Here is a 23,840-nt window from a genome sequence, read left to right as displayed (position 1 = left end):
CTGCCTTGTCAGGCTGGAGCCGCCATCCCCAGTGCACCCACTCCTCTGTGTTGCTGAAAGCACTTTAGAAAACTTCCCTTAATTACTGCTTGGGAATGTCATCCTTTCCTGCCTGCACTCTAATGGACACAAAGAGTGAACACCTTTTCTCTGACACTCTCTCTATTGCTTCATTTGCCTCCTGGTGCAGAGAGAGGTGTGCGTAGTTTCCAGTGTGACCATGTGTCGTCAAGAGTACACCTGTGCTTCTGTGAGTTCGGAGGCTTGCGTGCATCATGTGTGTTTGTGAGAGAGAAGAAGAGAAGGGCAAAGAGAGACAGAGACAGAGAGAAATTTCTGTGTCCACAGGCATCGTGTAACCCCCCCCCCCCATCACTGCAACGGATGTCAAAATAGGTGGAGAGATGTTGACAGATCAAAGAGAAAATTTAACACATCACTAAATCTGCAACATCCGAGATCATTACCAGCATTTCCACCAAGACAGTGACACCTCCCTCAACCCAGTGAAAATGCTCGACAAGGAAATGTAAGGCAGTGGTGGGAAGGCTCAGAACGAGAAAGTGACATGAGTCTCTTTGGATACAGATGTTGCTGTAGGAAGAACAAATCCAGCACATCTTAAGCACCTCCTTCGATTTCGATAAACATTCATCGTTTCTCTAGGGAATGAGCAAAAGCTGGAAATCACTGAGCATGATTTTGCTTCCTGTGGAGAGAATCCTGAGCTCTGCAGGAGACTGGTGGATGTCTTGTAGCATTTGGGAGGTCTGGGTGTGCAGCGTGAGGGTGCAGGGAGCCCAGGTTCTAAATCTTTTTTTCACATCACTTAGTGGGCGCAGAGAAAATAAGAAAATACTCGACATGGTCCCTGTTAACTGATTCAACTAGAAATGGGGAAAGAGCCTTTGCAATGGACACTCCACATTGGTTTGTGGTCTGCAGCCAACCAGGCCTGGACATTAGCACCTTGTTTCTGAACATGCTGCAAAGCCTCCAGCCCACGTTCTTTGCCACATTGCAAAGGGGATGGGACAACTGGTCCCCTGGTTGGCTACTGAGGCTCCTTGAAGTTGTGACCCAAGCCTATCACATTCTTTAACCTACCAGTTTCCTAGAACAGAATGTGCATGCATGGTTTCTTGCACCAGGGTAGCTCAAATCAGTGGTGCCAGATGTGATCTGAGATATAATGGTGGTCCAGAGTATTCTAGAAATGAGTTCCTTACAGCTTGGATATTTGAAACATGGTGAAATCTATTCCCTATTTATCCCACGAATTGGCCATTTGTTGGCCTTGGGATACTTCCTGCCCATTGGTCCAGCCCGGGCTCTCCTGGGGTTCTCATTCCTCTGTCCATCTGTCATATCCCAGCAGTAAGGGCAGGTGAGGGGCCATAGCTTGAGTGAGAGCCACTGGGGTAAAGGGGACTTGGTGCTGGGCATGACTCCTAGCCTGGTGATGTACTTTAAGGAAAAACCAGGGACAGAAGACAAGGCTAGCTATGCCTCCCAGTGGAAAGGAAGATTGCCACATCACAAACACCGAACATCGGACCTAATACTTAATGCTGCACTGGATTCTGAGGAGTTGGCATCACAGAGAACACACCAGGAAAAAGGCATGCCATGTGGCATGAGCAGATCATCTCTGCTCACCCTATAGCTGGGTGGCATTCTGGGATCTCAGGGAGGCCTCCGATGGAGGACCTGAAGACTCAGTCTGGAAGCAGTACCATGCACTCGGCCTTTGCCTCCCATGTGGGCTCCCCCCACATTCCCACATTCCCATTCTTGCTCCTCCTCTGTCCACACACGGCTTGGTTTCTAAATAGAAGCCATCATCAGAATGCTGACCACACCTACCCCTAGTAGAGTAGTGGTGTGCATTGCAGGTGCTCTGCAGCCCTGTGACCCCAGGCATCACCCAGCCCAATCTTCTGGTGGTTGGAGGCCTCAGCAACTCCACATACTCCCAACTGTGCCCTGTAGATGCCACGGTCAGCATCACATCCTCAACCTGTCTTGTCGGTGGGCCCTGTACTCACTTTCCAAATGAAAGCAGCTTCTTCCTTGAGGATACTGCTTTCCCTTTGGCCATCTTGTGTGGTGGCCGTTTCCCCAGACTCTTTTACCCTGGCCTACATGTAGACGGTGTGTCTCCTTGTTCCTCATCATTACTTCATGACCACCACCCGTCTTCCTCACTAACCCCCACTTTTGAAGCCTGTGCCTAAGACTGTAATCCCTTCCTGCTCCTCTTGACATAATGATCCAGAGCGTGCCTCATTATTCCTTCCAGTTGTGCGTTTGGTTTTCTGTCTTCCGCCCATCCCTCTGTCACCAGATTTGGTGGCGTCAGCACTCTGGAGGACCACATAGCTTCATGAGCCTGGTCCCTTCTTTTCCCCTGACAATACTCTTTCCCATCACGTCACCTCAGAATCCCACTGCCAGCATTAAATTCTGGACCTGATCTTTATCAACAGCAGTGTTTCCTTCAAAATCTCGACTGTGAGCCTCTTATTCTCTGACTACAAACTGTTGGTGTTCCAGGCCACTTTGTCTAGTTCAACCACTGGAAAACGTCTTTTTTTTTTTTTTTTTAAGATTTCATTTATTTATTCATGAGAGACCCAGAGAGACACAGGCAGAGGGAGAAGCAGGCTCCCTGTGGGAGGCCCAATGTGGGACTTGATCCTAGGACCCCTGGATTGCGACCTGAGCTGAAGGCAGACGCTCAGCCACTGAGCCACCCAGGCGTCTCTGCAAAATATCTTACTCCATGGAGCTCCCCAAGCCATTTGCCACCACACCTCCATTTTCCTGGTCATATATACCCACTTCCCTCCTTTCTGACTTAGATATCTTGATCCCACATGGTAAGCACCCCCTTGTAGATAATCCCAATGTTCTTGCTCCTTGTTCTTGAAAACCCCAGCTTTAGTCAAACAATCTGCTCATTCTGAGATGGGACCCAAGCACACAAAACACACAGCTATGACATTTAGCCATCCTTGACTGAATGGACAGTTTGCCTGGCCAGGCTGCCAGCAACTCGTCATCAATCTTTACTCTCTCTCTGCGACAACTTAGTCTTCTTGCTCCTCAAATCCCCCCAACCTACCTCCCTGCTTTCTCAAAGCTTGTTTCTTTTACCTCTAAGAAACTAAGTGCAATTGTATTTCCCTTTGAGCACAAGAACATGCTATAATATATATCCCATCAAATAAGTTAATAACATAGACCCTGGAGACCTGGTGGTCTCTCTACTCCTCCAGCTACTTCTGCATTTACCAACATATGATTATGGAAAAATATATCCTTTCTTGTATTCACTACAACTTAAAAAAAAAAGTCACCATGACAGGGTGCTTGAGTGGTTCAGTCAGTTAAGCATCTGCCTTCAGCTCAGCTCGTGATCTTGGGGTCCTGGGATGGAGCCCCATGTCTGGATCCTGGCTCAGTGAGGTATCTCTTTCTCCTCTGCCCCTCACACTGCTCATGCTCTCTCCCTCTGTCTCTCAATCTCTCTCAAATAAATATATAAAATCTTTATTTAAAAATCACCTTGGAAAAAAATAAAATAAATAAAATAAATAAAAAAAAATCACCTTGGCATAAGAATTGTACCTGTTAAGTTCACAAACAAACCAATCCCCATACTGTGAATCCCTAAATGAAACAGGGAATATTAAGTGCTTTTGCCACCCTCTGAATCTCCTGTTCCTTATTATTGCATACTATTTTAATTAAAGCAAATAAAATGATAACTTTTTAATTGTAATGAGCTAATTAGATTTTATAAGCAGGTTTACAAATTCTTTGCTTTCTGGTATTTTTTTTACATTCTACCCATTTCTCTGGATCCTTCTCACCATATCTTAAGGAAAGGTTTTTCAACAGTAACCCACTTTGCCTTTCTATGTTGGAAAACATCTGTGCTTCACTTGCATCCCTGAGTGATATTTTAGCTGGGTATAGGGTCGACACTTTGTGCTGCATTTCAGGGTGACCCCTGTCCCTGGGAGAGAAACACTGCACAGAGCTCCCAGTGAGGGAGGAGGATTTTCCAAGGCTTGAGCCCTGAGAGTTTTTTCCTGTCATGGAGCTGGTAAGCAAGTCTGTCTTTTGCAAGCACTGGAAATCAAATTAACCCTTTGGCCACATAAATTCTGTCATTTCTTTCTGATTCCATTCTGGGGTCTATACTATAAAATCCTTCCAATTTTCACTGTAGATCTTTCTCCAGCGTGGAGCTAACTCCTAATTAGCACTGGCTCATTTGCGTGTAGATTTACTTACTACGTTGCCTTTACCACTAGTGGGAGGTCCGATAACCAGTTCAATGTCAACACGGAGGAGCGAGGATGTAAGGAAGCTTTGTCAGGTACAGCTCTGTTGGGGGGGGAAGAGGCATCGTTGTTCTGCTTAAAAGAATTCAGACCACTCCCCAGTTTTGCAACTTCTCTCCTCGTCTTCTCCCTCCCTCCTTTGCAAGATTAGTTTCTTCCTCTAATGTGTGTAACACATCACCAACTTTTCCTGTCTTTTGTGAAGCATTGTCTTTTCTTGTGCTCAACGGTCCCCTTCTGGTTATGCTCCTCCTCAAGATCCAGAATCCTAGATTGGGAGTTGTGATTTTCAAACTATCATTATTTCATTGTCTGCTGGCATCTACTGCTTTTTTTTTTTTATTGGAGTTCAATTTGCCAACATGTAGCATAACACCCAGTGCTCATCCCATCAAATGCCCCCCTCAGTGCCTGTCACTCAGTCACTCCAACCCCCCGCTCTACTGCTTCTAATGAGAAATCTTCCACCACGTGATCAGTCCTTGGTGGCTCTGTCTTTTCCACTAACTTTTACAATTTTCTTTGTTGTTCTTCAGTTTCAACCCAATATGACTAGGCTAATTTTGGCTTATTCAGTTCTTCCTATGATCTAGAAACAGTGCAGTGAATTTTTTTGAACTGCAAGCAATATCTTCATTTATGTTTTCTTTTTTTTTGAAATTTTATTTTATTTTTTTAATAATAAATTTGTTTTTTATTGGTGTTCAATTTGCCAACATACATAATAACACCCAGTGCTCATCCCGTCAAGTGCCCCCCTCAGTGCCCATCACCCATTCACCCCCCACCCCCCGTTCGTTTCCCAGAGTTAGGAGTCTTCATGTTCTGTCTCCCTTTCCGATATTTCCTACCCATTTCTTCTCCCTTCCCTTCTATTCCCTTTCACTATTATTTATATTCCCCAAATGAATGAGACCATATAATGTTTGTCCTTCTCCGATTGACTTACTTCACTCAGCATAATACCCTCCAGTTCCATCCACGTTGAAGCAAATGGTGGGTATTTGTCATTTCTAATGTTTTCTTTCCATATTGTATCCTAGGTAGGGATCTACCAGTTTTCTCTTCTGATTTGTCCCATTTTCTTTCTTTCAAGGACAGAAAGAGAAGGATAAGGTTGATCCTATCCTTCAAGAGCTTTTTAAAATTTCAATGGCTGTATTGGCTATTTCTCCTTTTTCAAAGTGGTTATTTTTTTATGTACATGTGTTCCCAGTGCTTTCCTTCATAACTATTTATTTTTTAGTGCAGACTCACCCTTCCTTTTTCTCTCCAGAGATATAAACATATATTTATATTATAGCTATTCTGGCTTGTTGTCCTACTTCATCAGTCAGGAGGGAACACTTAATTGCTGGGTTCTCTTGGTTAGTCTCCGTTTCTTCTGTGGGCTCAGGATTCCAGTTTGCAAATGTATCTTGAATAGCAAGTTTTAGTGTTTCTGTTCTCCTGGCCATTTTTAGCAGTTTTGCTATCCTTCTCCCTTCTTGACGACTATGGCTTCACAGGGGTCATCATTCTGCAGGACCAGTTTGGTGTTCCTTCTCGGCAGTGACATCATAGCTTCAATTAACACTGAGTTCTTGAGGCAGCATGCGAGACCAGGCCCTGGAAGGTTGCGTGTGACCTCAGAGCTGTGTTTGTGCAGCTAACACTCTTGTCCTCCCATACACATAGAACACTTTCGGAGCAGTGACCTCACGGGAGTGTAAGAGGACATCTGTTTCCACTTCTGAAGCCTAGAGGCTGTCACGGCTGTAACTTCCAGGCTCACCCCAAACTTCTGGCTGCATTTCTGACCCATTTCAGATCCATGAAGCTTGCATGCATGGTTTTGTCTTATTTTGGTTTTTGTGTTACCTCTTATTTCTATGGAAGGAATGGGTTTGAAGCTTGATTGTACCCTGCCATCCAGGGTGGGTAATGGTCCCTCTATTCTGCACAAGTGAGGAGCCCCACTAAGGAGAGGAGGAGCTCAGGGTGTTCCTTGGGTGTTAATACCAAGGGTTGGGGTTCGATAAACAGCATAATCTGGCCAGTGCCTCAGGTACAGAGCTGGGAAGGGCAAGACGATGCACATGGTTTGGTGTGACACATCTCCACAAATTGAGAAACAGTCCCAATCACTGTCCTGCCACACAGGTGAAGACGAAAGTGGGATATGAGGGTGTTTGCTGCCAGTGACAGAGTGCTTTCTCCCTGGTGTAGATCACTATTCTCATCGTCCACGGAACCAGTGGGCTGAGATCTATAAAAAAAACAATTCACGTAAAAAGCAGCTGCTTTTCTTGTTGAATGTGCAAGCAGCTCCTGCTGCTTAACGTGAAAGCTTTTTTCCGGTTGCAGAAAGATGTAGGGTTTCAAAAATAGAACGCATTCAGTTTTAAATTGTTCCGAATACTCTAAAAACATCCCCCTTTGAAATGTCTTCAGGTGGGCATTTTGGAGCACACAATAAACAACACATAAAAAGGATTTTGATTCCCAGGAAGTCAAAGTTGACATCATTCATCAGTTATCAGCTGCTATTTATGTTAGGTTAGAAATCTGCTCCTTTCCATTCCTGATTGCCTGACCACCCACAGTCTAGCTGTTCCCTCCCTGACCTAATGCCAAAAGTCAGCTCACATATGCCCATCCCCAGTGACCACGCAGCGCCTTGACCCGTGCGGCCTTCTCCTGCAGCAGGGGCCCCAGCAGGCCCCGGGGTGCCTGCCTTTGCTCATTCCTCGGGATCGATCATCTGGAAGTACCAAGGCCTTTCAGACTTGCACTCACACGGTGGAGAGGACCCGGGCTGAGTTCTCTCTGCAGTTACCAGTGTCTGTCATGGAGAAGAGCACTGTGTGCAAGCTGATGTGATCTTTGTTTGCACACGTGCTACTTCAGGTGCCTGGCAGACTTGGAGCAAAGACCACAGAGGCCACTCGTCTCAGCCCCACGGGTTTACCCTGCACGTAACCTGTCCCTACCTCGGGTATTTTCCAGGCACAGCTCTGAGCTGTGGGAACGGACGCTGTCTTCAAGCTGCCGGAGCTCCAGGAAAGATGGATCAAGTTCTGGAAGCTGAGGAAGGGAGGTCACATGTGGGAAGCACAGGGAGGGCGTGTTGCTGTCCTACAGCCCACTTTGGGCACCGGTAGGAACTGCGGGAGGACGGTGTGTGAGTGTGTGTGTGTGTGTGTGTGTGTGTGTGTGTGATGCAGCCAGGAGGAGAGGCCTGGCCAGTGCTCAGGGGGAAACCGAGGCAGCGCCAGGATTCCATTCATAAGGATAGTCTGGATGTGGCTCCAGAAGGTAAGAGGCATGGGGTCCAGGCAGCAAGACAGGCCTGAGAAGGAGGTGGACCAGTAAGCACCAAGGGATGGAGGGATCTCCCCCTCCCGGCACAGCCCCGGCACCGTTCCTCGCGGCTCCCGCAGCCTCGGTGGGGATGGCCGTGCTGCAGGGGTGCAGCACCTCCTCCTCCCTGACTCCTGCTGCGGGCACCCAGGCCCCCTGGCCCGTCTGCCTGTCTTGAGGCCAGAGCGCTGGCCCCTCTCCCGCCCCTGAGCCTGTCTTCCTGCCCACCTGTCCTACCCACCACACCAGCAGTCCCTAAAGCTCCTTGGGACTTGCGGTCCCTGGGTCCCCCCTTGATTCCATTCACGCCCTCCCCACCTGTGCACTCACCCCTTCCTTACTCAGACGAGACCCTGATGCTATCTTAAAGTCCCCCCGAAATCACCTTGAGCCCCCTCTTTCCACTCTCCACCAAGTGACTGGCTGGTTGGTCCTCATTTCCAAATCTGCCTCCAATTCCCTGGACTTGCCAGGGGAATCACATCTCCCCTCCATTCCTGACAGCCTCTCTCCGTGTGCTCCGACGGCCGGGCCAGGGCCCCGTGGACCCCAGCGTGCTCGCTCTGTGCCATCCAGCACACACTGCACACCGCCCGGTCCCCCCCATCCCGGGCTCAGGGCAGAGCCCTCTATCAGTGGGCACACTAAACATCCTGCTCCTGCTTCTCACCTACTGGCTACAGTGGCGATGAGCCCCTGGTCCCCCCAAGGCTGAGCTATACTCCGTGCACCCCCCTCCTGCTGCCCTGGGGCACCTGCGCTTTGGGTGCTCTAAACTCTCAGTGTCTCTCGAGGGACTTGGCTCGAAGTATTGCCTCCTCTTTGCCTACATCATCCACTCCCCGTCCTCCCCCCTCCCCACTCATCTCAAGGACAAGCTCTCTCCACCTTCCTTCTCTGCAGCCACTCTGCCAGCTGCCCCCCTCATGTCTCTACCTGCACGCAAACCGTGCAGACAGGGTGTCTGCAAACCACAGAGACAGAGCTCAGTCTTCACCTGCCTCCCACCACCCATTTCCCTCCCAACATCACCATCGGCACCGCTGGGCAGCTCCTCGGACCCACCAGAACCCTGACGCGACGCCACCCTTGGTTCCTGGGTTCAGCTCAGCAACAGGTGTCCTCAGCTCCACCACCACAGACCCGTGTCCACAGCCAGCCCCACGCTTCCTGCCTGGACCCTCCCACCTACTGTCCCCGGTTGTCCCCCTGCCATCTCTGCTGCTATTCACTCTTCCATTCAAAGCGCTGTACAGCAAGGGCGGGGATGCCCGGGATCAGCTGCTTGGTGCAGACGGGGTGTGCATAGGCCAGCCATATGCAAACAGGTAGAAAAGGAAACACGGAGCTCATGGGCCTCTCGCTTTTCTGAGCTGTCTTCTGCGCCCTGGCTTGAAAGGCTAGGAAGGAGCGAAGGAGGAGGGCTCCCCAGGATCACTGTCGCTCTTGGTTGGAACTGTCCTCATTGGCTGAAACACTCTGGCTCTGTCTTTGTACCATCTCTGCTCCATCAGTCTAATGGAAATCAACTCCAAAGGCCTTCCACTGCTTGCTTTCACTGAGGGTTGGCTTTCTGGAAGTGGATTATATAAAGTATACGAGCTTTGAAACTGCAAAGAAGAGACCCAGATCTCAGTTCCCCGGTTAAGACCCGTGTTTGCTTCTTTGCCCTCCTGGCCTTGGTGTCTTATCTGTAACTGCGTATGGTGACGCTGGCCCTGCAGGCCTGCCAGGGGCAGAGGGAAACCAGGCTCCTGGTTATAACCCCACCAGGGCAGTGGCCAAATTTCTATCCCTGTCCTTTGGAGTTTGATATTTAACAAATGAAGGTATTTCCTCTCCCAGCCTTATCACATTAAGAAAAAAAAGAAAAAAAAGAATGTTTCTTGGGAATTAAATTCTGGAACTGAGAGCTGTTCTGACTTTGCACCCTGGAGCTGATGGGTTTTCTAGAGAAATACGAGGGGAGTGAATGTCTGGCACACAAAACCTTGAGCTTCCATCTCCTTCCCCAAGAGAGAATCTCTGCTTTTTTTTTTTTTTTTTTTTTTTTAGATTAAACATTGGGTTTTCTAGATTAAACATTTATTTCTTAAAAAAAAAAACCTTACATTTGTGATTTTTAAAAATCACTGCTTGAGGGATCCCTGGGTGGCGCAGCGGTTTGGCGCCTGCCTTTGGCCCAGGGCGCGATCCTGGAGACCCGGGATCGAATCCCACGTCGGGCTCCCGGTGCATGGAGCCTGCTTCTCCCTCTGCCTGTGTCTCTGCCTCTCTCTCTCTCTCTGTGACTATCATAAATAAATTAAAAAAAAAAATTAAAAAAAAAAAAAAAAAAGAAAAAATCACTGCTTGAGACTTTAAAAAGTACTCCTCTGAGGTCAAATTAATAAATTTCAGTAGTGGAAATAGGAGGCATGTTGGCAAACTTCTAGGGGATGCATTTGAAGAAGGAAGGACACTAACTTCGAAGATGACTGTTGTTTCTCCCATGCATCATGAGTCACGTGCTCTTTCATGGTTCCATAAATGGGAAAAATAATACTCACATGGTTCTCTGGAAGTGTTAAGGAGTTAAGATTCCTGAAACTCCCGGCAGAGTCCCTAACCTAGGGCAGGCATCAATCAGTGCAAGGACAAATCCACAAGGAGTGAGACTGCTGTGTGCTGCCCCGTGTCCCTCTGCACACGGACCCGGTGATTCCGATGGTTTTCCCAGGGGCTGAACCGATTGGCATTCCCACTAGGGGGCGAGGAGGCTGCCAATCTAAACTGCTCAAATTAAGACCCATAAAGGCTCTGACTAGTCCCGTATCTAGGAAATAAACAGAATCGGTCACTTAAAACTTTTCCCATGAGAATAATAAAATTTCAGACCCAGGTAGTGTTATTTGTGAATTGTTCTAAAAATTCAAGGAATAAGTGATGCCGAATCTCTGAGATCATGCAAAGCACTCACTTGAAAAAAGCTTTCCAAAAATACCTACGGATGCCTACTCTCAGTGGTAAGGTTTCCAATCCTTTCTCTGGACCTCCGTGTCTTGTCTCTAGACGGAGATGGATGTTTTAGATCTAGATCGAGGTCTTTATCTGCATACGGGTCTGCATGTAAATTTGCCCAGGTATGGGTAGTTGGAAAGATCATTTCTGCAGGCTCCATCACGATTAACAAACAAACAAACAAACAAAAAAGCCTACATTTCTCTAGATGGCTGGTTTTCACAGAGGAGAAGCCGGCTGTGTGTAGGATTTCTCCAGGTGGTTAATGTGCAAAGGGAGCCCAGGAAAAGGGCATGGCCCAAGGCAAGCGGTGGAAACCTGAAAGAGAGCAGTGATGTGGCCATAAGGAGGGAAGGGGGCCGCTCTGCACCAAGAGGCAAAGGCTCAGTTGTGATGTGACCCCTAGCCATTGTAAGGAATTTGTTACTTGAATGGATAAGGAAACAAGGTTCACCACCCGCTGCCTATAAGACACTCTCTTTGGTTCTAAAGATACACATGGACCGGGAGGGAAGAGGTAGGAAAAGATATTTTAAGCAAATGGTAACCAACCAACCAAAGAAATAAACAAAACAGGCAAACAGGTGCAGGTACACTGATGAGAGACAAAATAGACTTTGAATTCAAAATGGTAAAAAAGGTAAAAAAAAAAGAGACAAAGAAGGTCATCACATAGGGGTCATCATAAAGGGGTCGTCGTCTGACCCCAACAATTACAAACAGCTACGCACCTCACATAGGAGCATATCACGCATGCATCAAATACAGAGGAAACTGAAGGAAATACAGGCTTTATTCCAGTGACACAAGGATGTTGAGGATGTTTCAGCCACAGACGGACTAGGGAAGATTAGTGTTGGAATGAAGATTTGATCTTCAGAGGGGCTCAGAGGGCTCAGAAGAAAACCCACGCGGGCTTCAGGGAGGAGACAGACCAGGTCAGATGCTTTGGCAGGAGAACCATGGGCGTCCTCCAGGATCAGCTAATCTTGCTGAGGTCGGGCCGACTGGGGGCAGTCAGGGGTGGGGGGGATCAGGGCTGCAGATGCTGGCGAGTGGAGAGCCAGTGGTCCTGGAAGAAAAAGTACAGGGTGTCCAGGGTCAAACCAAGGAAGCCATGCAGAGGTTAGCTTTCTAAACGTGCACAAATACCAAGCAGTACAATTCTACTTAAAATAGCAATCGGAGGCATGGTGCACTTGAGCTCTGTGCATCCTGCGGGGTGTCCAGTCCTGCTGTCTTCCTCCCCTCTGCTCTACCACTCGCTCCCTGGTTTTGCTTTGAAGGTAGTTTAGGTTTTACGGAAAAGTTAGATTCTAAGTGCAATTTCTCCTACTCCCACGAGGGGGAAGCAAAGTATGCAATTTTATTTTTCCAGCTGCAACTTTTTTTTTTTTTTTTTTTTTTAAATAAAAATCCCGTGCTTACATTGCATACCTACGTTCTCTGATCACAAAAGTGAAAGGGACTTCTCTATTTTTGGAAATATGAAAACCTCTTAACAAGAAACTGTAATTCAACTGCAATCCTTGTGCCACGTCCGCAGCTTCTTTTACATTATTTCTTTTAAGTTGATAATATGAATTTGTTGTGTGCTTAGTTGGGATTATTATGTGAATTCTGTTCAGTTTCTAGATTTATCTCACTTATGATTGTATCATGAACGTTTTCCCACATCGTTCTTGAACTTTTAAGATTTTTTTAAGATTTTATTTATTTATTCATGAGATGTGTCTATTAGGAGAGAGAGAGGCAGAGACACAAGCAGAGGGAGAAGCAGGCTCGCTATAGGGAGTCCAATGTGGGACTCGATCCCAGGACCCTGGGATCACACCCTGAGCTGAAGGCAGACGCTCAACCGCTGAGCCACCCAGGCACCCCGAATTTTTAAGTTTTAATTGAAAACCGTAATGGTTGCATATTGTGTGTATGTGTATACCTCTCAGCCAGTGTATGCAGCCATGCACGTGGGTATTTGCCCACGTCTCTGGTCCACCCAGGGGTGTATTGGCAGAATTTAAATTCTGTGGCTAAAAGGACATTTCTAAGCTCTTGATCTGCAGACACACAGTTACCTGCATTTATGCTTACCTCGTTACAGAGGAGCACCTGTGCCTGAGCTGGTGCATCGCATTGTCCCCTTGCGGAATTGAGATGGCTGTTCTTTTCATGCAAAAAAACTATTATTCTCATGATTACACTTCCAAAGGTGTGATTGTAAACTGGGTCAGTTAAATCAAACCCCCTGAGGGAGGCTGAGGTACATAATCCAACTAACTGTTCTTCATTATGAATTCACTTGATAGAATCAACTGGAACTTTAAAACATAATCAGAAATGTCTGGTCAGCAGATGGAGCCCCAGAGTTAAAATACAGGCAAACAAACCAGGGGAAATTTTTCTTCCTTGCCAGGATTCCTCTCTGAGCAATGAATAGTTTTGAGGCAAATATCCCATCAGGAAAGATGGTCCAGGACGAACCAAACACATACTCAAAGGTAAAATGCAACACTCGGGGGCTTAGCAGGAATTTCCAAGGGTCTAGAAAGTTGATCATGTCTAAATTCTAGCCATCGGCTGTTCTGTAGTTACGTTTGCCAGTCTACCAAGAAATTTCAGTAGATTTGGTGACAACCTCAAGAACGGCGATGAAATGAAGGCTTTGCGCCCTCGTCTTCCTCTCTCTCGTGAAGCACTGCCCTATCCTCCTGTGACCCCAAGGCTTGCATGAGTCCCAGGTTAAAAATCAGATGGTCTAAGACCTGCCTCCTCCGTAGCACGGGCATTAAAACGACTGCGTCTGTTCCTAACAAAATGGCAGGATCTAGTTAACTGGGTCAAGAAATCGAGAATCCGGCTGAAAGCCGGGGAAGTTGTAATGTCCACCGTGTTGTTGTGGACATTTTTTAGAAATGTTAACATCGTCCCGAATGGATGCAAGTGGCCCAGAGGGAAGCCACACTCCAAGTAGGGGCTGGCATAGCTGGAAGCCTCATCCTGCCACCTCTAAGCCTCGTGGGGCCTGGGCTTTGTGGTGATGGGGTCCCAGGCCGAGCTGCTACACATCCCCCGGGGCTCAGAGGCTGGGCCTAGGGCCCACCGGCCACCTCGAGCCCCCAGAGCAGCCTGTGCTGGAGCTCCCGCAGGACCAAGGGTCTGTGCTAGGCCAGAGGCTGCCCCCTCCATCCCATAAAACCAGCAGGGAATGCAGAGAGACTCTCAGAGGTTTGACCCCGCCCAACTGAACACACACATGGGGTTTCCAACCAGGAGAGGGGATGGGGACGTGCATGCCTGTGGCCAGGCCGAGGAGTTGTGGTGGCCTCTCTGTGGGTGCCCTAACCATGGAGGAGCAGCAAGGTGGATGTCACCGGCCATGCAGTGGAGGCTCCAGTCTTACCTGGAACCACAGGTGGGCCAGAGCTGAGCAGGTGCAGGAAACTGTGCCATCTCCCTGTAGGTCTCTCCCCTGCCTGCCTGGAGGAAAGAGCAGTGGGAGGGCGAGCTGACCGCAAGGCAGGACCTCCTCCCCAAAACCCCGACCAGAATGGCACACAAGGCTGGACAGTGGAGGGTGAGCAGAGTTAGGAGCAGTGGGGGTCGTGCCTGCGAGACGAACAGGGCTGAGCCTTAAATCATGCACTGAGCCCCTAATCTACCAGATGACAGGAAACCCATGGATCACAAGATATCTGTTAGGGACCATTTGCCTAGGATAGCAGTGTCATTTGACAACGTACATTTAAAGGTGGTTATTGACACAAACAAAAATACTAGTTGGAGCCCAAAGCAGTGGTACATCTCAAGAAACCAATTAAATCTGTATGTTAAGAAATGTGGCTTATGAGTTTTTGTGTTTGAGTGTTTAGATTTACAAGTTTAGGTTATGTGCTCAGAGAAAGTGTCCAGATGGATCAGTGAGTAGCATACACACAGTATAGTGTATAACATAATACAGGGTGGTGAATGCAGGGTCTGGAGTTTGTGTTTCTCCCAAATCCTTATGTTGAAATGCGATCTCTGATGTGACGGTGTTGGTAGGAGGAGCCCTTGGAAGGTGCAGGAGGTGAATGGATTAGCATCCCTTTTCTAAAAATTTTTTAAAAAGATTTTATTTATTTATTCATGAGAGACACAGAGAGAGAGAGGCAGAGAGAGAAGCAGGTTCCCTGTGGAGAGCCCGATGCGGGATTCGATCCCAGGACCCAGGGATCACAAACTGAGCTGAAGGCAGATGCTCAACCGCTGAGCCACCCAGGCACCCCGATTAGCATCCTCATATAAGGGGCCCTACAGGGCTCCGTCACCCCTTCCACCCTGAGCGGTGATGGCAAAAACTGGCCATGGCCCCACAAGCAGTTCTAGATCATCGCCGACATTCAGCCTTCAGAGACACAATAAGGCAACTTTTGTTTCTGCGCCAGCCCACCTGCGGGATGTCCTGAGGGCAGCGGAACCGGCGAAGACAAGCACTGCAGTGGCGTTTAAATGTCGGTACCTTGCGTGCGCAGAAACAGATTCTCACAGGGTGCTGGGTGCTGTGAACCGAGCCACTGTGACCGCGTCCACACTCAGCCAGCATCGAACCCTGGACACTCTGTGTCTCCTGTTAGGAAGCTGGGTCTTGTTGATGCTCTACTTGGAATGCTGCTGTTTTTGTTCCAGAAGAGGGTCCACCTCCTTGGATTCAGGCTGGGGGTCCCACCAGCCCGTGTGGGTTTTTTCAGACGATCCACCTCCTTGGATTCAAGCTGGGGGATTCCTACCAGTCTGTTTTTTTCAGATGATCCACCTCCTTGGATTCAGGCTGGGGTTCCTACCAGCCTGTGTGGGTTTTTTCAGATGATCTACCCTCTTGGATTCAGGCTGTGGGGTACCCCCCAGCCCTCACACATGCTGGCTCCCATGTCAGTTCCGTTCTGACTCTGTGTTGCTATCCAGACGTGTCCTGTGCACACACCACAGGGAAGCCAGTCTGGAACCCGTGTGATGGTCAGTCCCTTAATTTAGTCTCAACGTCTTAGTTTTTCTATTAGGATCAGATCCACATGTGTGACCTCTGGGTGTGAGGGCCAGAAGCTGGGGCTGTAGTCACAGCCCTCCATCCTGGGGCATTCATCTGCTTCTGTGCCCAAGTGCCCACTTCTGGGCCTTGGGGTGCCTTGGCTTCCAGCTGGGGATATTAGTGGAAATATTGAAACTCTCACATTTTCTTCTTCCACCAGCTTGGTGGTACTCTCAATGTTGGTCTTCTCCAATCCGCCAAGTACCTTTATTTAGTTAGTTAATTAGTTATATTTTGCATTATGGTAAAAAATACATGACATTAAATTAACCATCCTAGCCATGATTACATTCATTATGAAGGTCAATAGTACTCAGTATATCTCACATTTTGGGGCCGCCGACTTCAGAATTCTTTCTGTCTTGCGAAACTTGAATTCTTACCCATGAAACACGAGCTATTTCTTCCCCCAGCCCCCGGCAGACTCTGTTTCAATTTCTGTCTCAACGAGCCTTACTGGATGAGCTTTAGACATTTCAAGTAAGTGGAATCATATAGTATTTGTGACATATGTCGTGTCATGTTCTCAAGATTCATCTACGTTGTTGCCAGTGTCAGGATTTCTTGCATTTCGAAGGCTCCCTAATATTTTATGTTATGTGTATATCATAAATTGTGATATATGGGAAAACCTCTAGGTTTTCCCCATCTGCTAATCAATAAATAGACATTTGGGATGCTTCCACCTCTGGGTCATTGTGAATATTGTTGCAATGAACATGGATGGACACATAATTCTTTAAAATCCTGGACGTGTGCCCAGGAGTGGCATTACTGAACGATAACAGTTTTTTCAGGACCCTGCACACTGTTTTCCATAACGACGGCACCACATCCTCGCCAACACAGGCTGTTTCCTGTCCTTTCGAGAGTGGCCGTCTTACACGGCCTGATGTGACACCATTCACTTTTAAGTGTCTCCCACAAGCTGCACGCTGTATTTTGTTCTGGTTTTCTAGCTGCATTCCGTGAAAGACACGGAGTGGGGTGCACTCGCCCCATCCAGGCCAGGACGGGAACAGCATTGGGTTTTAGCGATTACACAACTCATGAAAGAAAAGTAGGATTTCCGCTTATTGATCAAAACCACATCGCCCTTGGCGTTGAAAATGCTCACAATCTGTTAATTGGTTAACAGATCACACGGATGCTCAAGCCAGCCAATGTAGCTTCCTGTTACACCCTTGTTTATGTCTCCCTGGAAATATATTCTTACGACAATAAAAATTAATGGTGCTGGGCTATGGGTAAAACTTATATATTTGGGACCTTATGCATCACGTCCTCCAGATGAAAGCAAGAATATGTATTTTACGATGGTGCTAAGTGAATGGAGAAAGTTTCAGTTTGACTAAGTGGTTATGAAAGTACAACTTATGCTTGGCAATCCTCTTTAAGATACTACCTTTTATGAGGTAAATCAATCTAGAAAGGATTTGCTCTTCCCTCGGTGTGACACTTCCCAACATCCCTAGCAATAAAACTCCCCACAAGTCTTTTGGGTGTAGTTCACAAAGCCACGCATATGTTGTAAGATTCAAGTAGATGAGAGGAAAGTTCTATTTTATTGAATATACTATAGATTGGGCATTGATTTATGGCCTGCAACTGTCCACAGCAACGGTGTCTCCTCCAGCAACTTTACGAAGAGTTCTCCTCTCTTCTTGGCAAAACGCACGTGTCCACTGTAACTGCCATTGTTGAGAAACAGATTTATTTATTTATTTATTTAAGATTTTATTTATTTATTCATAAGAGACACACACAGAGAGAGGCAGAGACACAGGCAGAGGGAGAAGCAGGCTCCCTACAGGGAGCCTGATGTGGGACTCAATCCCAGGACCCCAGGATCATGACATGAGCCAAAGGCAGACGCTCAACCGCTGAGTCACCCAGGTTCCCCGAGAAACAGATTTAACTTGGAATTTATCAGCAAAGGCATTGTATCGCACCACGAAGGATCTGTCTTTTTTTTTTCTAAGTACTCCCTACTGCTCCTATGAATTGCTTATTGTGCTCTCACGCTTACATCTGTTTATTTCCATGAATTGTCATCCAGCTACAGAGGTGCTTCTAGGAAGAAGGCCCCTGTTCTGGAGGGGATTCGTGGGGTAGCATCCACGTGAGGAAAAGTATATCCCTGGAGAAAATGGAACCACAGATTTGAAACTGGCCTTGTTCTAGACTATCCAGGACATTTGTTTTCCCTAGCGATGATGTTCATAAACCAGATTATTTCTCTTCCCGTTCGAAATGGCATAGTTTTTAACTGTTAGGGTAAATTCATATTTTTGTAAAATTAACCTGTGAAAATGGCTTAAAAACTTAAAAAGTGCAGTAAGTTTTATAAATAGGAACCATAATCTCCTTCCCCACTCCTGACTGCCTCTCCCCACAGAAAACTGTTTTTGATTATTTGACATTTTACCTTATTACTTCTAAACACATTACATCTTCCTTGATTCTCCCCCCTTCATTGTATTTTAACTTCTGTTGGCTGTTTTTAAAACCATTTTTTAATATGACAAATGGGTGTGCGTATACAATATGCATAACAAAGTTTACTATTTTAACCACTAGTCAGTGGTTAAACATTTTAAGGGCTATTAAGAACAGAACTGATTGCTTTCAGGTATAAAGAGCTCCTGCAAATCAATGACAAGGGAAATAACGGAATTTTAAATATAAGAAAAGATATTCAGCCTAATTCATATTAAGAAGAGAATGCAATGAACCTACCTGGTTTGGAAAGAGAGAGAAAGTATATCACACATTGGGTTGATGATGTGTGGAGGAAAGGTGTTGCCAAGCTTTCCTCCAGACGGGGAAGCTGGAATGGCATCCATCCAGGAAAGGCAAGTAGGAAGAGACTGTCAAGTTCAAAATACACACATTCCTTGACTCAACATTTCCATTTTGAGGAATTCATCCTACTTCTCTACTTGAATATGTGCAAAAATAATCGAGATTTAAGAAGGCAGCGTTCTTTGCCTTTGAGAAAATCGGAGACACCAACGAGGCACTGGTTTAGTAAACAACCGTATGGCCACACAGTAGAATGTTAAGCCAGCCTGGCAACGATGTGGTTGGAACGGGAGGGTATTATGCTGAGTGAAATAAGTCAGTCAGAGAAAGACAAATACCATATGATCTCACTCATATGTGGAATTTAAGAAGAAAAACAGATGGACATATGGGAGGAGGGAAAAAGGGGGAGAGAAACAAACCATAAGAGACTCTAAGTGATAGAGAACAAACTGAGAGTTGACAGAGGGGAGGCGGGTAGGGGGTGGGCATTAAGCAGGCACCTGTTACGATGAGCACTGGGTGCTATATGGAAGCAACAAATCACCAAATTCTACTCCTGAAGCCAATATTTTACTGAATGTTAACTACCTAGAATTTAAATAAAAATTTGAAGGAGAGAAAAAAAGGATATGAAGCCAGCCTTAAAACGAGGCATCTGTTTATTTAATGATGTGCAAGATATTCAAAATATATTTCTGGGAGAGAAATGCAAGGTGCCAAACTGTGTGTATTGTGTTACTGTTTTTTAAAAGAGAGACAGAAACCCACAAGTGCTGTATGGCTGGTCCTGGGGCCCAAAGCTGCAGGTTTCCAGGCCTCATTCTGCTCCCACCACTGACATAATGTCCCAAGGACACAGCAAGGAAAAGTCTCAGAATGATGTATTCCTCAGGCCTGCGGGGCCTGGAGGGGTCCCAGTAACCTGCAACACATTCCTGTACTGGAAGGAGAGGGAGCCACAGATGCCCACTGCCTCAGTGATGAAACAGACCTGGGGAAATACTAGGGATGGTCTTTATCTTTTTTTTAAAAAAAGATTTTATTTATTTATTCATAGAGACGCAGGCAGAGACACAGGCAGAGGGAGAAGCAGGCTCCATGCAGGGAGCCTAACGTGGGACTCGATCCCAGGTCTCCAGGATCACAGCCCGGGCTGCAGGCGGCGCTAAACCGCTGCGCCACCTGGGCTGCCCTGGTCTTTATCTTATTCTGGTGCAGATAAAAAATATTAAGATACTCTTCAAGTGTAACAGCAGAGTTTTAAAAACATAGTGGTTAGCTCTTAAATAAAAAATGTTTAAAAGGAATCACAGGGACGCCTGGGTGGCCCAGCCGTTGAGCGTCTGCCTTTGGCTCAGAGAGTGATCCTGGGGTCCTGGGATCAAGTCCGGCATCGGGCTCCCCACAGGGAGCCTGCTTCTCCCTCTGCCTCTGTCTGTACCTCTCTCTGTGTGTCTCTCATGAATAAACAAAATCTTTTTTAAAAATAAAAGGAATAACACTTGGAAAGTTATGACTCTGAATCAGTAAAATGGTATGATTTACCCAATGAGCAATATACACTGATGTTGCCCCAAGGATGGGAAGGGCAGCCTGGACCCTGGGGTGGCCTTTAGCCTACTGGGCTGGGTCAAGGGACCATTCAATTAAATTTCCCAACAGAAGGGAGGGTGACTCCAGTTCGAGGTTTTGCTCCAGGTTACCTGACAGCAAGCTTCAGGACAGGGCTGCGGACTCTCAGAGACACGTTTAACTCCACCAGTCAGACAACGATGCCCCGGGCACCTTCATGCCCAGCGGCTCTGCACCCAGATGACATTGGTAATGAAAGTCCACGCTGCGCTGCTTTTAGCCTGACCCTGGGATTTTAGACCAAGGCAAAATAATCGCATGGATCAAGTATATCTAGTCTAGAGACCCAGATATATTTTAATTATATTATTCTTAGATCATCCATCTTTAGCCTTAAATTTTTCTTTTCCCCCACTCTGGGTGAAAAAGGCAAAAGTTTAACTGAGAAGAAATATTTCGTCCAGATCTCTTGACCTAACATCATACACTCACGTACTGGATGACAATTTCTGTCCAGAAGATGCAGCCTTTACAAGAGACCTGCAGGCTTTGGAAGCAGCCTGACGTGCCTATGTCTGTGCAGCATGTGTGAGCGGAGGCGCAGCCCTGAGTTCCAGCTGGCAGGGTGTGTTCTGGAAGCCTCACCTGCACATTCCAGATGGCTGATAAATCACACAGGTGTTGGCTAATTGGAAAGGTCCAATCTCGGCTAATTGCCTGTAACACTTTGGTAAGAGAAATGCTTTCAGAGGGGAAGGGAAGCATCCACAATCTGATCATCAGAGGCAAATGTGAAAAACAGAGAGATTTTTAATAAAACTGTATATATTGGATCCGGATAAGAAAAGGTCGTTTGCACTTCTGCAAACGAATGGTTTTCTTTGTTATTTGCTTCCATATTCACTAAGGGACCTTAGAATTCCCTTAGAAACTTGCCCTCCACTGGGCACCTGGGGGGTCTGTCGGTGAAGTGTCTGCCTTTGATTCAGATCATGACCCCGGGGTCCTGGGATCCAGTCCCATGCGGGGCTCCCTGCTCGGTGAGGAGCCTGCTTCTCCCTGTCCCTCTGGTCTCCCCTTGGGATTCTCTCTCTCTCAAATAAATAAATATTAAAACTCTCTCTTTCAAATAAATAAAAAAGAAAAGAAAAAAAAGAAACTCATCCTCCACAGACCTTGATAGGCTCATGTCTATTATGATGTAGACTATCTATGGGACGAGGACAAGTCTGTGCACACTCATTTATACCTGGGGATTCAACATAGCCATGTGGCTGGCCTCCGTGGTCCTCCCAGGGTCCCTGGCTCCACAAGCAGGGGACACGTAAGGATGGGTTGGCGGCCTTCCGATGTCTTTCCTATGTAACTCTTTAAAGCACATACCTCTAAGGGGATTTTTACAACAATGACAATTTAATTCCAAGAAGAAATGAGACAGTATTTAGTTACACACATCAGTTTTTAGTTTTACCAACTAGGACGTTTGCCTGGGGGTGAATCCCTCTGCCTAGTGGACACTGATCTGATTGTTTTCCGGATGCAAGCACATTGATGCAGATGGCAACACGGTCTCTTATTTCTCCCCAGAATGCTCAACAAGTGAAAGACAGTGGACCGAGCCTGCATTCAGCATCATCAGACCCAGATCCCATGAGCCCAGAGGCACCGTACCCCAGATTTGCAGTGGCTCTCACTCCGCGTTTGGCTGAATGTAGCAGGGCCACATGGACGGATGGCAAGGGGGAAGCAACCGAATTATGCTGCTGCTGCAAAATCACTTCATGAGCTACACAACCTGCTCCTAATTTATTTTCCTGTCGCCTGTCCTTGCAGACCAGACGCTCAAAGCTAAAGTTGTTTTTATTAAAGTTAAGGCTTTGTTAGAACATGTCGTGGTCAGTGTGGGGCTTTCCCCTTGGGCACGAAGGCTCACCTCCCTCAGAGGGAAGCCTCAGAGTGGCTGTGCCTGCATTTGCAGACTCCGTTTCTCCAGACTCCAAGCCCCCATATAGGATTGAGTCTGCCTGGCTTATTTTGAATGCCCAACGTCAAGTCTGCGTGAAGCCCCAAAGACCCAGTGATGGAGGACCTTGTCTGACTCTTTTTGCCTCAAACACTCTCATGCATCGTTACATGAGTGTGCCTGCTGTGCCCTTAACAACCTCAGCCGGTATTTCCTTGGTTCATCCTCTCAGCTCCCAGGTATTGCTCTGCACTTAAGACCCGAATTTTTTTTTTTACAAACTATGCCTTTGGGTATATTCCCCGTTTTCTAATATGTCAGCCTTTTCAAAGTTGAATATGATTGCTAAGAAAATAATATGCTCTAGAAGTTATTTAGTAAAATATTTGATGTTAGCCGAAGACACTGGTGAGATGTATGCTAGAAAAGCCCTTCTACGTGATGCCCATCATGAGCTGCGATAATGTTCCTGGTTGTTACTTATCACAGACTAGGAAATAGTAGTTCTCAGGAAGAGGGAAATTAAATTACATTATAGACAATGCGCCCAGAAAGCCGTGGATGGGTCCAGCCAAATCCTTTCCTGTTCTAAGGAGGCATTGTCTGGGCCGGGGTGCAGCTGGAAGGTGGCCCAAGTCCAAAGGCAAATGACAATGGTGTCATTTCCACAGAGAATAAAAACTGCTAAAAAAAATATAGAAGAATCAATAGAAGAATAAATAATGTGGGTGAGCAGATAGTTAAAGCAAAGACCTAAAAATGGTCAACTGGCACAAGGAAAGACACTTGACTGTACTCATAGTTCACAAAATACAAATTAAGTCACTTATCAGACATGATCTTTCATTTACAAATGCAGTCAAGATTTGAAAGTCATCTAACTTGTAGCGCTGATGTGGGCTAAGTGACGCATGCCATCGATGGGGCGCAGAAGACGATGCCCCCATCTCATAGGACAACTTGACAGCACATGTACAATTTGAAACAGGTGTCATTTGATGCAGCATTTCCGTTTATGATCATGTGACACACTCAGCACCAGTGTGCAAGAGTGTGTACTCCTTGTTCACGGGAATAAGATACCGGAAGTAAGCATCCTGTGTATCGACAAAGGTTTTGTTGAATAAGTGATGGTATGTCCCCCGGTTGGGGGGCGGGGATATAATTCTCCATCTAACCGCAAAACACACCACGGGCCCAGACACTGCTGGTCCCCTCTCCCTCCACCTTGTACCCAAGTCTGGTCTGCAGACAGCTTGCTGGGTCTATCCTGTGGCCTAGAATTGTGTGGCCTGACCCCGAAACACAATCCACCCTTACTGGGCTGACAAAGCTAAGGTTCACCGCTATGTGTTGGTTCCAGATGGAAGTACCTTTCCCAAGGTAAGATGTCACCTGGGCAAATGCTTTGCTAGGCAGGTACCCGGCTACTCTTACTGACACCTAGACCTGTCCATGCCATTATAATTGCAACAAAAGGGGTGACTGGATGTCTCAGTGGTTGAGCATCTGCTTTCGGCTCAAGGCATGATCCCGGGATCTTGGGATCCCACATCCGGCCCCCTGCAGGGAACCTCCTTCTCCCTCTGCCTATGTCTCTGCCTCTCTCTCTCTCTCTGTGTCTCATGAATAAATTTAAAAAATATTTTTAAAAGACCCCAAATTGCAATCAAAGCTCACCCCTCTTTTCTTGGATGCAGGTGGTCCACAAGACAATACCCCTCCAGCTTTCCCA

The 23,840-nt window shown here is 46.8% G+C and overlaps 1 long non-coding RNA gene across 1 annotated transcript in view; it reads left to right on the top strand.

Moving 5' to 3' along the window:
• Positions 1 to 23,541, top strand: part of LOC140622471 (uncharacterized) — a 29,566-nt gene extending 6,025 nt beyond the window's left edge. Inside the window, exon 4 of the long non-coding RNA XR_012022282.1 lies at positions 21,730 to 23,541. This is a non-coding gene — a long non-coding RNA (uncharacterized lncRNA). The remainder of the gene's footprint in view (positions 1 to 21,729) is intronic.
• Positions 23,542 to 23,840: the final 299 nt, after the last annotated feature.

The sequence above is a fragment of the Canis lupus genome, chromosome 1 (genome assembly GCF_048164855.1).
Source record: "Canis lupus baileyi chromosome 1, mCanLup2.hap1, whole genome shotgun sequence".
NCBI classification, from domain to species: domain Eukaryota; kingdom Metazoa; phylum Chordata; class Mammalia; order Carnivora; family Canidae; genus Canis; species Canis lupus.
This window is presented reverse-complemented; position numbering and strand designations above follow the sequence as displayed.